The sequence below is a fragment of the Grampus griseus genome, assembly GCF_964374135.1.
Source record: "Grampus griseus genome assembly, chromosome: 19".
Classification (NCBI taxonomy): domain Eukaryota; kingdom Metazoa; phylum Chordata; class Mammalia; order Artiodactyla; family Delphinidae; genus Grampus; species Grampus griseus.
The window spans coordinates 16332080-16344755 of NC_139013.1; the positions used below are offsets into that span (position 1 = coordinate 16332080).

A 12676-nucleotide genomic window follows, 5' to 3' on the forward strand; every position below is an offset into this window, starting at 1 on the left:
GGGAAAGTATGTGGATGGAAGTAAAGTGTCACTGTTCTTTTTACAAAACTTCAATAAACACTATTGCAAAATTTAGAAAAAGAAAATTTTAACTCATTCTATTTACCCATAGAAAGTGACTTATGCTAATCTATTGAGAGAAAGGTATCATTTATTTTAAAATACAGATTTATTTTACGTGTACGCTCATATTCTTTTTCACTCAATCCATTGTGAATGTCTTACAATACTAACAACATACAACCTACATTATCATTAGAATGTCCACAGTTCCATATCAGGAATCATAACAGTAATAGATTTAAGTGCCCTCCCCTTGATGAACATTTGCTTTGTGCTCAAGTTTTTACTTAAGTTTGTGAAGAATATCCTTGTACATACATCATTGCATATGTACTTGGTTTTTTTAAGTGGTAAATCCCTAGATTCTATGCTACTGGTCAAAGAATTTACCTGTCTCTAGGCTTCTTTAATACACACCAACAGAGCGCCTCTATGAAGGCTATTCTATTCCATGTTTTGGCCTTAGGAGGAAGTCTGGAGCTTTTTAGAATCTAGTTCCAAGATTTCAGGTAACTGGTGAAGGGACCTACCTGTTTCTGGAACCCCTTTTCGGTGTATTCTCTTCCATCCAAACTGTAGGAGGGAAAGGGCATGTGGGGCTCTGGGCTACCTGTACTGAGTGGGGATTTAGGGCCACAAACAGAAATAAGGGTGTTTCCTGTGAGCTGCCAGTGGGTCCCTGTCATTTAAGAAATGCTTCTGAAGGCAATACTAAAGGCATGAAAGATTCCTCTGGTGCATCTTTTGAGGCTGTAGTGATCTGTACCTACTAGGGGGGACTGAGGCATCTTTTGGTTCAGCACATTCCTTAAGTGGGGAAAAGGACACAAGGACATTGTCAGAAAGAAGTTGAGCATAATGTTCTTCATCAGTGCCCTTGAGAAGCTGCCCTGGTCCAAGTTTTAGAGGACCCCCAGTTTGGTTCCACTGTCAGAGGATCCTCCCAACTTAAACTCAGTCCTATTTCCAGAACCCTCTCTGCCACAGCACCTTCGTCAGCGTTCAGTGAAGGAGGAATCCCAGTAACATTCTTTTATCTGTCTTATGTTCTCTGTGACAGACATAAAGTTGGTACTCAGTAAATGTTATATGTACCCTGCTCTGATGGTTAATTTTATGTGTCAACTTGGTTAGGCTATGGTGCCCAGATTTTTGGTCAAACACTAGTCTAGATGTTGCTGTGAAGATATTTTTTAGATGAGATTAACATATAACGTTAAATCTGTAGACTTCGAGTAAAGCAGATTACCCTCTATAATGTGGGTGGGCCTCATCCAACCAGTCAAAGATCCAAAGAGAAAAAGACTGAGATACCCTGAGGAGGAAGGATTTCTGCCTTCAGACTCAAACTGCAACTTCAACTCTTCCCTGGGTCTCCAGCCTGCTGGCAAGAATTAAGGCTTGCCATCCCCCCAAGTTGTGTAACTCAGTCCATTAAAATAAGTATCTCTGTCTCTGTCTATCTAACTAAGTAGCTACCTATCTGATCTACACACACACACACACACACACACACACACACAAACACACAAACACGCACACCCCTTATTGGTTCTGTTTTCACTGGAGAATCCTGACAAACACAGCTGCCATCTCACTGAGCTTATTCTATGGAGTGTCACCGTGCTCTACTGATAATTCAAGCTTTACGACTCTGGGTCATCACTATTAGAAAATTCTTTCTTAAGAATAACCTTTATTGACCCCGAGACAATAATATCCATAGGAACACATGTGCTTCCTGCCATTATCCCTTCTCTGTCTTTAATCAACATTTTTTTCTGCCTTTACTAGATCTTTTCCATCATCTTTCAGATATGCTTAGACTAGTTCACCTTTTAAAAATATGCTTAGAATAGTTCACCTAGAATAGTTCACCTTTTAAAAACCCTCTCTTTTCCCAAAACCCCCTCCAGCAAGTACACCACTTCTATTCTCAGTAGAAAAGCTTCTTGGAAATTTTTTCTATATTAATTTTCTTTAATTTTCACTCCACAACTATGTCCTATCAGAGAACATTCCTATTATTTTCCTGAGACTGCTTTTCTCTAGGTCAAAGTGATCTCCACATTGCTAAATCTGAGCCCCTCTTCTGTCACTATGCTTCTTGACCTGTTAGCATTTGACACAATTGACAACTTCCTCATTCTTCAGTCTCTTCTCTTGATTCTATGACGCTACATTTTTCTTAATTTTTATTTTAATGGCTGCTGCTTCTCAGTTTCTTTTGCTTGTTCTTCATCTCTCCTTTGATCTCTAAATGTTAAAGGGACCCAAGACCATATTTGGCCTCCATTTCCACATTTCCTACATGTTTTCTTTTGCATTTCCATGTGTTTATAACTCATCCTTTAAAAAAAGCCTCCCCAGTCTATCTATAACCCAGCCTTGCCTCTCCCTGGAACTCCCTATCCATACATCTAGCTCTTTACCTCCCAGCTCATTTTGGTTGTTCATTGTCAACTCAAACTCCACATGCTTCATGGGGCCCACACAGACATCTTGATTTTCTCCTTATTCTCCTCCTCTTTCAAGCCCCCACACTTAGCAAATGGAATCGCCATCCACCCACCAGACAAAGCTGAACATCCAGACATTTTCCTGTATCCCTCTTTTGTCCTCACTTACCCTCCCTGCACATTCATTCCAGCAGACAGTGTTGTTTTCAATGCTGCCTCAAAGTGATGGGGCCTCAGCCTTCATTTATTTGCATCCAGTTCTCACCTGAAGCACTGCAAGGACTGCTTAACCAGTCCTGTGCTTTCACGCTTGCATCCATATAGTCCATTCTCTATACAGAAATTAGATGATTTCTAAACTACATAAATAGAATTCCATTTTGTAACATCTTTTAATATCTTCTGATCTCTCAAAGAATATAATCCAAATTCTTTATGTTGGCTTATACAGGCCTACCTGACTTGGCTCTGCCTCCTTCCATGCTTCTCCTTGCTCACAAGGACACACATGTTAATTCAGTGACCTGCCTTCTCTACCTCTCATAAGCCACATTTGTGCATCTTTAAGCCTTTAAACAAGCCTTTTGCCTGGAGGCTCCTCCTCATGACCTCACTGCTGTTCTATCTTGTCTTCTAGATCCTTGCTCTATTGTCACCTCAAATGGGTCGTTCCTCACCACTCTCTCTGCAGGTGCCATCTAGTCCCTCTGTATACCATCCTATTTTAATTATTCACCCAACACTCATCAATTTTTGTTACTCCTATGGTAATTCACTATGGTTTGTTTATTATTTGTCAGCAAGCACTTGATTGAAACTTACTGAAAGAATACAGGTCTCTTTTCACCAATGCATCTCCAACATGAAGATCAGTACTGGGGTATTGAAGGTACTTTATAAGTAAGAAAGGAAGGGAGGGAGGGAGGGAGGGAGGAAGGAAGGAAGGAAGGAAGGAAGGAAAGAAAGGAAGAAAGAAAGGCATCTGATATGCTTCTTCATTTTCCAGTCTATCCAATCTTCCCATCCTCCCTACCCTAATCTACTTTAAGATTCTATAGATTTGTCTATTTTGGGAATTCCATATAAATGCAATCATTTATTTTCCCTTTGTCCCCATACTGTTGATCCCTTTTACCAATTTTGCCCTTCCTCCCCCTTGTGCCTTCTGGTAACCACTATTCTGTTCTCTAAGTATCTATGTATTTGTTTTTGTTTGATTTGGTTTGTTCATTTATTATGTTTTTGTTTATTAGTTTTTTTATTCCACATAGGAGTGAAGTCATACAGTATTTGTCTTTCTCTGTCTGACTTATTTCACTTAGCATAATACCCTCAAGGTCCATCCATGTTGTCCCAAATGAGAAGATCTCATCTTTTTATGGCTGAGTAGTATGAATATTCCATTGTGTGCGTGTATCTCACATCTTCATTATCCATTCATCCTTTGATGGGCACTTAGGTTGTTTCCATGTCTTGGCTATTGTAAATAATGCTGCAATGAACATGGGGGTTCGCATATCTTTTTTGATTAGTGTTCTCACATTCTTTGGATAAATACCCATAAGTGACTTAGATGGTTCATATGGTAGTATTCTTAATTTTTTCTGAGGAATCTCCATACTGTTTTCTATAGTGGCTGCACCAATTTACATTTCTACAAACAGTGCAGAAGTGTTCCCTTTTCTCCACATTCTCTCCAGTACTTGTCATTTCTTGTCTTTTTGGTAATAGCCATCCTGACAGATGTGAGGTGACATCTCATTGTGGTTTTGATTTGCATTTCCCTGGTGATTAGCGATGCTGAGCATCTTTTCATGTGCCTGTTCGCCATCTGTATGTCTTCTTTGGAAAAATGTCAAATCAACTCGTCTGCCCATTTTTTGAGTTGTTTGTTTTTGTTGTTGTTTTTGAGTTATATGAGTTATTTATATATTTTGGATATTAACCCCTTATTGGATATATCATTTGCAAGTATCTTCTCCCATTTGGTAGGTTGTCTTTTAGTTTTACTGATGGCTTCTTTGCTGTGAGAAGGCTTTTTAGTTTGATGTAGTCTCAACTGTTTATTTTTTTTGCTTTTACTTCCCTTGCCTGAGGAAACATATACAAAAAATATTGCTAAGAAAAATGTAAAAAAGCATATTGCCTATGTTTTCTTCTAGAAATTTTATGGTTTCAGGTCTTACATTCGAGTCTTTAATCCATGTTGAATTTATTTTTTATATGGTGTGAGAAAGTAGTCCAGTTTGATTCTTTTGCATGTAGCTGTCCAGTTTTCCTAACACCGCTCATTGAAGAGTCTATCTTTCCCCCATTTTATATTCCTGCCTCCTTTGTCATTCATTAATTGCCCTTATAAGTGTGGGTTCATTTCCAGGCTCTCTATCTTGTTTCATTGATCTCTGTGTCTGTTTTTGTACCAGTATCATACTGTTTAGATTACTGTAGTTCTGTGGTATAGTTTGATATCAGAAAGCTTGATACCTCTAGCTTTGTGAGTTCTTTTGTGTTTCCATACAAATTTCATTTTTTTAAATATTTATTTATTTGGTTGCATGGGGTCTTAGTTGCATCTCCAGGGCTCCTTAGTTGAGGCTCACCAGATCCTTAGTTGTGGCACGTAGGCTCCTTAGTTGTGGCATGCGAACTCTTAGTTGTTAACGGCATGCACGTGGGATCTAGTTCCCTGACCAGGGATTGAACCCGGACCCCCTGCATTGGGAGCGCAGAGTCTTAACCGCTCTGCCACCAGCGAAGTCCCCATACAAATTTTAGACTATTTAGTTCTAGTTCTGTGAAAAATGCCATTGGTATTTTGATAGGGATTGCATTATATCTTACATTGCCTTGTGTAGTATGGAAATTTTAACAATATTAATTCTTCCAATCCATGAGCACAATATATCTTTCCATATGCATTGTCAACCTAAACTTCTTTCGTTGGTGTCTTATTGTTTTCTGAGTACATGTATTTTACCTCCTTAGCTAGATTTATTCCCAGGTATTTTATTCTTTTTGATGTGATTGTGAATGGGACTGTTTTTTTAAATTTCTCTTTCTGATAGTTCATTATCAGTATATTGAAACACAACAGATTTCTATATATTAATTTTGTGTCCTGCAACTTTACCAAATTAATTGAGAAGTTCTAGTAGCTTTTTGGTGGCATATTTAGGATTTTCTGTGTATTATGTAGTATTGTGTCATCTGCAGACAGTGACAATTTTACTTCTTCGTTTTCAATTTGGATGCTTTTTATTTATTTTTCTTGTCTGACTGTTATGGCTAGAAATTTCAATACTATGTTGAATAAAAGTGGTGAGAGTGGGCATACTTGTCTTGTTCCAGGTCTTAGAGGAAATGCTTTCAGCTTTTCACCATTGAATATGATGTTAGCTGTGGACTTTTCATATATGGCCTTTATAATGTCAAGGTATGTTCCCTCTATGCCCACTTTGTTGAGAGTTTTTATCATAAATTGATGTTGAATTTTGTCAAAAGCTTTTTCTGCATCTACTGAGATGATCATATGGTTTTTATTCTTCAGTTTGCTAATGTGTTTTATCACATTGATTGATATGTGGATATTGAACCATCCTTGCATCCCTGGGATAAATCCCAGTGATCATGGTGTACGATCCTTTAATATACTGTTGGATTCCATTTGCTAATATTTTGTGGAGGATTTTTGCATATGTGTTTGTTAATGATATTGGCCTGTTATTTTCTTTTTTTGTGATATCTTTGTCTAGTTTTGGTATCAGGGTGATGCTGGTGTCATAGAAGGAGTTTGGGAGTGTTCCACCCTCTGAAATTTTTTGGAATAGTTTGAGAAGGATAGGTGTTAACTGTCTTCTAAATTTTTGGTAGAATTCAACTGTGAAGCCATCTGGACCTGAACTTTTGTTAGTTGGGAGTTGTTTTATTACTGATTCAATCTCATTACTGGTAATTGGTTCTTTCATATTTTCTATTTCTTCCTGATCCAGTCTTGGGAGATTGTAGGTTTGTAGGAATTTGTCCATTTCTTCTAGGTTATCCATTTTACTGGCATATAATTTTAGTATCTGAATATATAAATATATATAAATGTAGTAATCTCTTATGATCCTTTATATTTCTGTGGTATCATTTGTAACTTCTCCTCTTTCACTTCAGATTTCATTTATTTGTGCCCTCTCTCATTTTTTCTTGATGATACTGGCTAAGGGTTTACCATTTTTGTTATCTTTTCAAAGAATCAGCTCTTAGTTACAATGATGTATTCTATTGTGGGTTTTTTAGTCCCTATTTCATTTATTTCTGCTCTGAGAGGTATGATTTCTTTCCTTCTTTAACTTTGTGTTTTGTCTGTTCTTTTTCTAATTCCACTAGGTGTAAGGTTAGGTGGTTTATTTGAGATTTTTCTTGTATCCTGATGTAAGTTTGTGTCATTATAAACTTCCCTCTTGGAACTCCTTTTGCTGTGTCTCATAGATTTTGTGTTGTGTTTTCATTTTCTTTGTGTCCAGGTATTTTTTTAGTTCCTTTTTGATTTCTTCAGTGACCCATAGGTGGTTAGTAGCATACTTTTTAGCCTCCATGTGTTTGTGGTTTTTGCAGGGGGTTTTTAGTTATGGTTGATCTCTAGTCTCATAGCATTGTGGTCAGAAAAGATGCTTGATATGATTTCAGTTTTCTTAAATGTACCAATGCTTGTTTTGTGGCCTAGAATGTGATCTACCCTGGAGAATGTTCCATGGGCACTTGAAAAGAATTTATATTCTGTTGATTTTTGATGGAATGTTCTCCATATAGCTATTACATTCACCTGATCTAACATGTCATTTAAGGCCAGTGTTTCCTTACTGATTTTCTGTCTGGGTGGTCTGTCCATTGATATAAGTGGGGTGTTAAAGTCCCCTACTAGTATTGTGTTACTGTTGATTTCTCCCCTTATGTCTGTTAATATTTGCTTTATGTATTTGGATGCTCCTATGTTGTGTGAATATATATTTACAATTGTTATGGCTTCTTCTTGGATTGATCCCTTGATCATTATGGAATATCCTCTTTGTCTTTGTATAGTCTTTGTTTTAAAGTCTATTTTCTGATATAAGTATTGATATAATACTATCTGATATAAGTATTGCTACTCTGGCTTTCTTTTAATTTCCATTTGCATGGAATACCTTTTTCTATGCCCTTTCAGTCTGTGTGTGTCTTAGGTCTGAAGTGAGTCTCTTTTGGCAGCTTATATACGGGTCATGCAGCCACTCTATGTCTTTTGATGGGGACATTTAGTCCATTTACATTTAAAGTAATTATTGATAGGTATGTACTTATAACCATTTTATTAATTGTTTTTTGGGTTCTTTTTGCAGTTATTTTTGTTCCTTTCTTCTTCGTTCTCTTCCCTTGTGCTTTAATGACCATCTTTAGTGTTATGTTTGAATTCCTTTCTTTTTTTCTGTATGTATTATCGGTTATAGATTTTTGGCTTGTGGTTACTGTGATGTTTACGTATAACAATTTATATCCATATCTTTATCTATAACTAGATAGCAATATAGATATGTAATTATTTTAAGTTGCTGATGTCTTAAGTTCAAATGTACTTTAACAAACCTGCATTTTTACTCTCCCCACCACTTTTAATTAATTAATTTATTTATTTTTGGCTGTGTTGGGTCTTCATTTCTGTGTGAGGGCTTTCTCTAGTTGTGGCAAGCGGGGGCCACTCTTCATCGCGGTGTGCAGGCCTCTCACTATCGCGGCCTCTCTTGTTGTGGAGCACAGGCTCCAGACGTGCAGGCTCAGTAGATGTGGCTCATGGGCCTAGTTGCTCCGCGGCATGTGGGATCTTCCCAGACCAGGGCTCGAACCCATGTCCCCTGCATTAGCAGGCAGATTCTCATCCATTGCGCCACCAGGGAAGCCCTCCCCACCACTTTTAATGTTTTGACATCATATTTTACATCTTTTTGTGGGTTTTTTTGTATCCCTTAACTACTTATTGTGGATATAGATTATTTTACTACTTTTGTCTTTAACCTTCCTACTAGCTTTATAAGTGGTTGATTTACTACCTTTACTACCTTTTCTATATATTTTCTATATATATATATATAGAAAAAATATATATATATATTTTTTTATATATTTGCCTTTACAATGAGATTTTTCCTTTTATAATTTTCATGTTTCTAGTTGTGGCCATTTCTTTAGAGAAGTCCCTTTAACATTTCTTGTAAAGCTAGTTTGGTGGTGCTGAACACTTTCAGCATTTGCTTCTCTGTAAAACTTTTGATCTTTCCATCAAATATGAATGAAGTCCTTGCTGGGCAGAGTATTCTTGGTTGTAGGTTTTCCCCTTTCATCATTTTAACTATATCATGCCATTCTCTTCTTGTCTGCAGAATTTCTGCTGAAAAGTCAGATGTTAACATTATGGGAGTTCCCTGTATGTAACTTGTTGCTTTTCCCTTACTGCTTTTAATATTCTCTCTTTATCTTTAATTTTTGCCATTTTAGTTACAGTGTGTCTTGGTTTGGTCCTCTTTGGGTTGATCCTTTTTGGGACTCTCTATGCTACCTGGACCTGGATGTCTGTTTCCTTTTCCAGGTTAGGGAAGTTTTCGACTATGATATCTTCACATATGTTCTATGCCCCTTCCTCTCTCTCTTCTCCTTCTGGGACCCCTATAATGAGAACGTTAGTATGCTTGATGTTGTTCAAGAGGTCTCTTAAATTGTCCTCATTTCTTCTTATTCTCTTTTCTTTTCCTGTTCAGCTTCAGTGATTTCCACTACTCTGTCTTCCAGCTCACTGATCCATTCCTCTGTATCATTTAATCTAATGTTTCTTCCTTCTAGTGTATTTTTCATATCAGTTATTGTATTCTTCATCTCTGCTTGGTTCTTATTTATATTTTCTAACTCATTAAAACCTTCTAACTTCTCACTCTGTTCATCCAATCTTTTCCCAAGTTCTTTAAACATATTTACCATCATTACCTTGAATTCTCTATGGGGTAGATTGCATATCTCCACTTCTTCTTCTAGGGTTTTATCTTGTTCCTTCTATCATTTTGCTTTTTGTTTTCTACATAACTTAAAGAAAACAAAGATGTAGCTCTTTTATTCCTAACTTCCTGCATTACTGTATTCTTTTGTGTTTGGTCTATTTTTTGTAGTGAAACATCTAAATTCTTTTCTCATTTTCTGTTGTATATATTTTATAGCTGTTTCTTTGTGGTTACCATGGGATTACATTTAACATACTAAAGTCATTACATTCTAATTTGAATTTATCCAGCTTAACCAATAACATACAAAAACTCTGCTGTTTTACAACTCCGTCCCCAACCCTGGTGTTTGATATCATAAAATTATATCTTTTACATTGTGTGACTAAAAATATAAACTAATAATTCTTTAAAGTGCATTAGTATCTTAAGATATGTAGGATACAAAATGCAGAGTTACAAACCAAAGTTACAATCATACTAGTTTTAGACTAATAATTTTAAAAAGTAATGTAGAAATCAAAAAGTGGAGTTAGAAACTGGTGTTACAATAATACTAGATTTTATAATTTCCCATGTATTTACCTTTATTGAGATCTTTACTCCTTCATGTGTCTTCAAGTTACTGTGTAGTTTCCCTTTATTTCAGGACTGCAGGACTCCCTTGAGCATTTCGCACAGGACAGCTCTAGTGGTAACAAACTGCCACAGCTTTTATTTATGTAGGAATGTCTTAATTTCTTGGCTCCAAGTTTTGCCAAATAGAGGATTCTTGGTTGATGGTGTGGGTGTTTGTTTTGTTGTTGGTGGTGGTTTGTTTTAGCATTTTAATGTATTGGCCCACTGCCTCCTGGCCCTCAAAGTTTCTAATGAGAAATAGACTGATGATATTAATGTTGATCCCTTGCATGTGATAAGTTGCTACTCTCTTGCTACTTTCAAAACTCTCTCTTTTGTCTTTGTCTTTCAAAATTTGATTATATTGTGTCTTGTAGTGGGTCTCCTTGCAGTCATCTTACTTGGAGTTTGTTGAACTTCTGAGATATTTATAATTATGCCTTTCATCAAATTAGGAAAGATTTCAGCCACGTTTCTTCAAATATTCTCGCTTCCCCTTTCTCTCTCTCCTTTTCTGGGAGTCCTGTAATGTGTGTTAGTCTTCTACATGGTATCTAGCAGTTCTCTTTGGCTCTGTTTTTTCTTTCTTTCTCTTTTTTGTTTTATTTTGTTTGTTGTTGAACACTGGACATTTAAATCTAATAATGTGGTAATTCTGGAAATCAGACTCTCCCCTTTTTCCAGGGCTTGCTATTTTTGCTTATTTTATTTTCATTTTGTAGGCTAACTCTGTGGGAAGGATCTCCTGAGGTTTAAACTTTCAGTCTTCTCAGGTGTTTTCTGGGCCTGCACCTTTCCCTCATCACTTTCTAATTTTTCTCATATTTGCAAGTTGCTTTTCACTGTCCTAGTCCTTGATTTCTAGCTCCCAAAGTGGGAAAATGAGAAAACTGAAGGGAGGAAAAAAAGGGTTCTAGCCCTTTAAATCCTCCCAGAAGTCACATCAGCCAGAGTGGGAGGGGCTCAACAATGAGGGGAGGTGCAAGAACAATGCACCTCACAGCCCTCAGTTGTCTGCTCCTCTCTAATCAAGAACAGAAATCAAAGAACAGATCCCTGTTGTTTCGAGGACAGGGTTCTTTTTGCCCTGGTTGGCACAAGCTATACATAGCTTGCTCCAGGAACACATGCACAGTGGTCTGTCACAGGGCTGGAGGTGGAGGACTGGTAGCTGCTACTGTGCTAAGGGCTGAAATTGACTAACATTAACCACAATTTACTGCCCAAGTCTTCTTACGGAATTTGACTGCAGTAGACTACAGAGTTCCAAAATACTTACACTAGATAGATTCTGCTGAAATTGTTGTCTATGTGAGGAGAGAAAATCCTGGTGCTTCCTACTCTATCTACACCTACATAAGCTCTTTTTAAAAACGGCATCATTAATTCATATTTTCTACTTGAAAAATTATTTTCCTTTACTCCCTGACTCAACATTTGTTCCACCACCTTCTTGGCACCCTCACCTTCTCTCCTTTTCCCCATTTTGTCTACCATGTTTTACATACTATTTAATTTAGTATTTTTTTTTCATTTTTCCTGCCTGTCGTTCTCAAATGGAATGTACGTATCATGAGGGCAGGTTTCTTTGTGTCTCTTCTTTCCTTTGTCTCCCATACACTGATGATAGTGCCCAAAAATCCATTATTTGCTCACTGAACATAGGTTAGAGCAGTGAATAAACATGACAACAACCTCCCTTCCTGTTCATTTTCACCGTTCTGGAAAATCCTTCCAAATGTCCTCTTTACCACTTTCTTCTAGTGGGTTTTGCCTCAGTGTGTTAAGAATAAAAAAGGCACACGTTTAAAAGAGAAATCCTCAAGTGTGGTAAAACTTGTAGGATAGCACAGGCTATTACTTCTCATACTATTACTCCTCAGACTTCAGTTTCTTATGCTCAAAGTTCCTTAAGATATTAACTTTTTCCATTTCTCACAGTGTGATTTCCCAGGGGTATTTCTGCCACTATCTTTGAATGAATTCTTAATTATTATTAATGACTTTCAGGAATTTAAATAATTTACAAGTGTGTTTCAGTGATACTCTCTGCATGCAGTTACTACTGTTTGTGAAATTACAGGTGAAGCGATAATCACTTCTTAGTAAGGAATTGAGACCCTGAAGTCACAAATATTTGTCTCAGGTTTCAGAGGCCCCTTGGCACACTTGCAGGGGTTGTGACAGCTTCTTTCCTGGCAGGAAATGACATTGTGTAAGTGGCTTTCCTTTCCAGATTCCTAAAAGAAATTGAATGTGTTTTAGGATGTGGATTAGGAAACAGTATCTGGATAAAATAATGTTGCTTGCTGGGTTGGACACATCACTGATTATACCAACAGGACAGACGTTTTCTGAGGCAACCAGAGGCAGAGTGCCACCCATGTTCACCAGCTTCAGAGCCTCTGAAAGTCCTCCCCTCCCCTCCATCTTTGCATCCCTGCTGGAGACTTTTCTCACTTATCCCTAACAAAACATACTGAAATTTACAAAACTGCCAAATAAAAATTGTCACTAGCCATCTGCCTC

General features: G+C 37.2%; 1 long non-coding RNA gene across 1 annotated transcript in view; it reads left to right on the forward strand.

Moving 5' to 3' along the window:
* LOC309836505 overlaps positions 1-12676 on the forward strand; it is a 35327-nt gene that overhangs the window by 3277 nt on the left and 19374 nt on the right. The window lies entirely within an intron of this gene.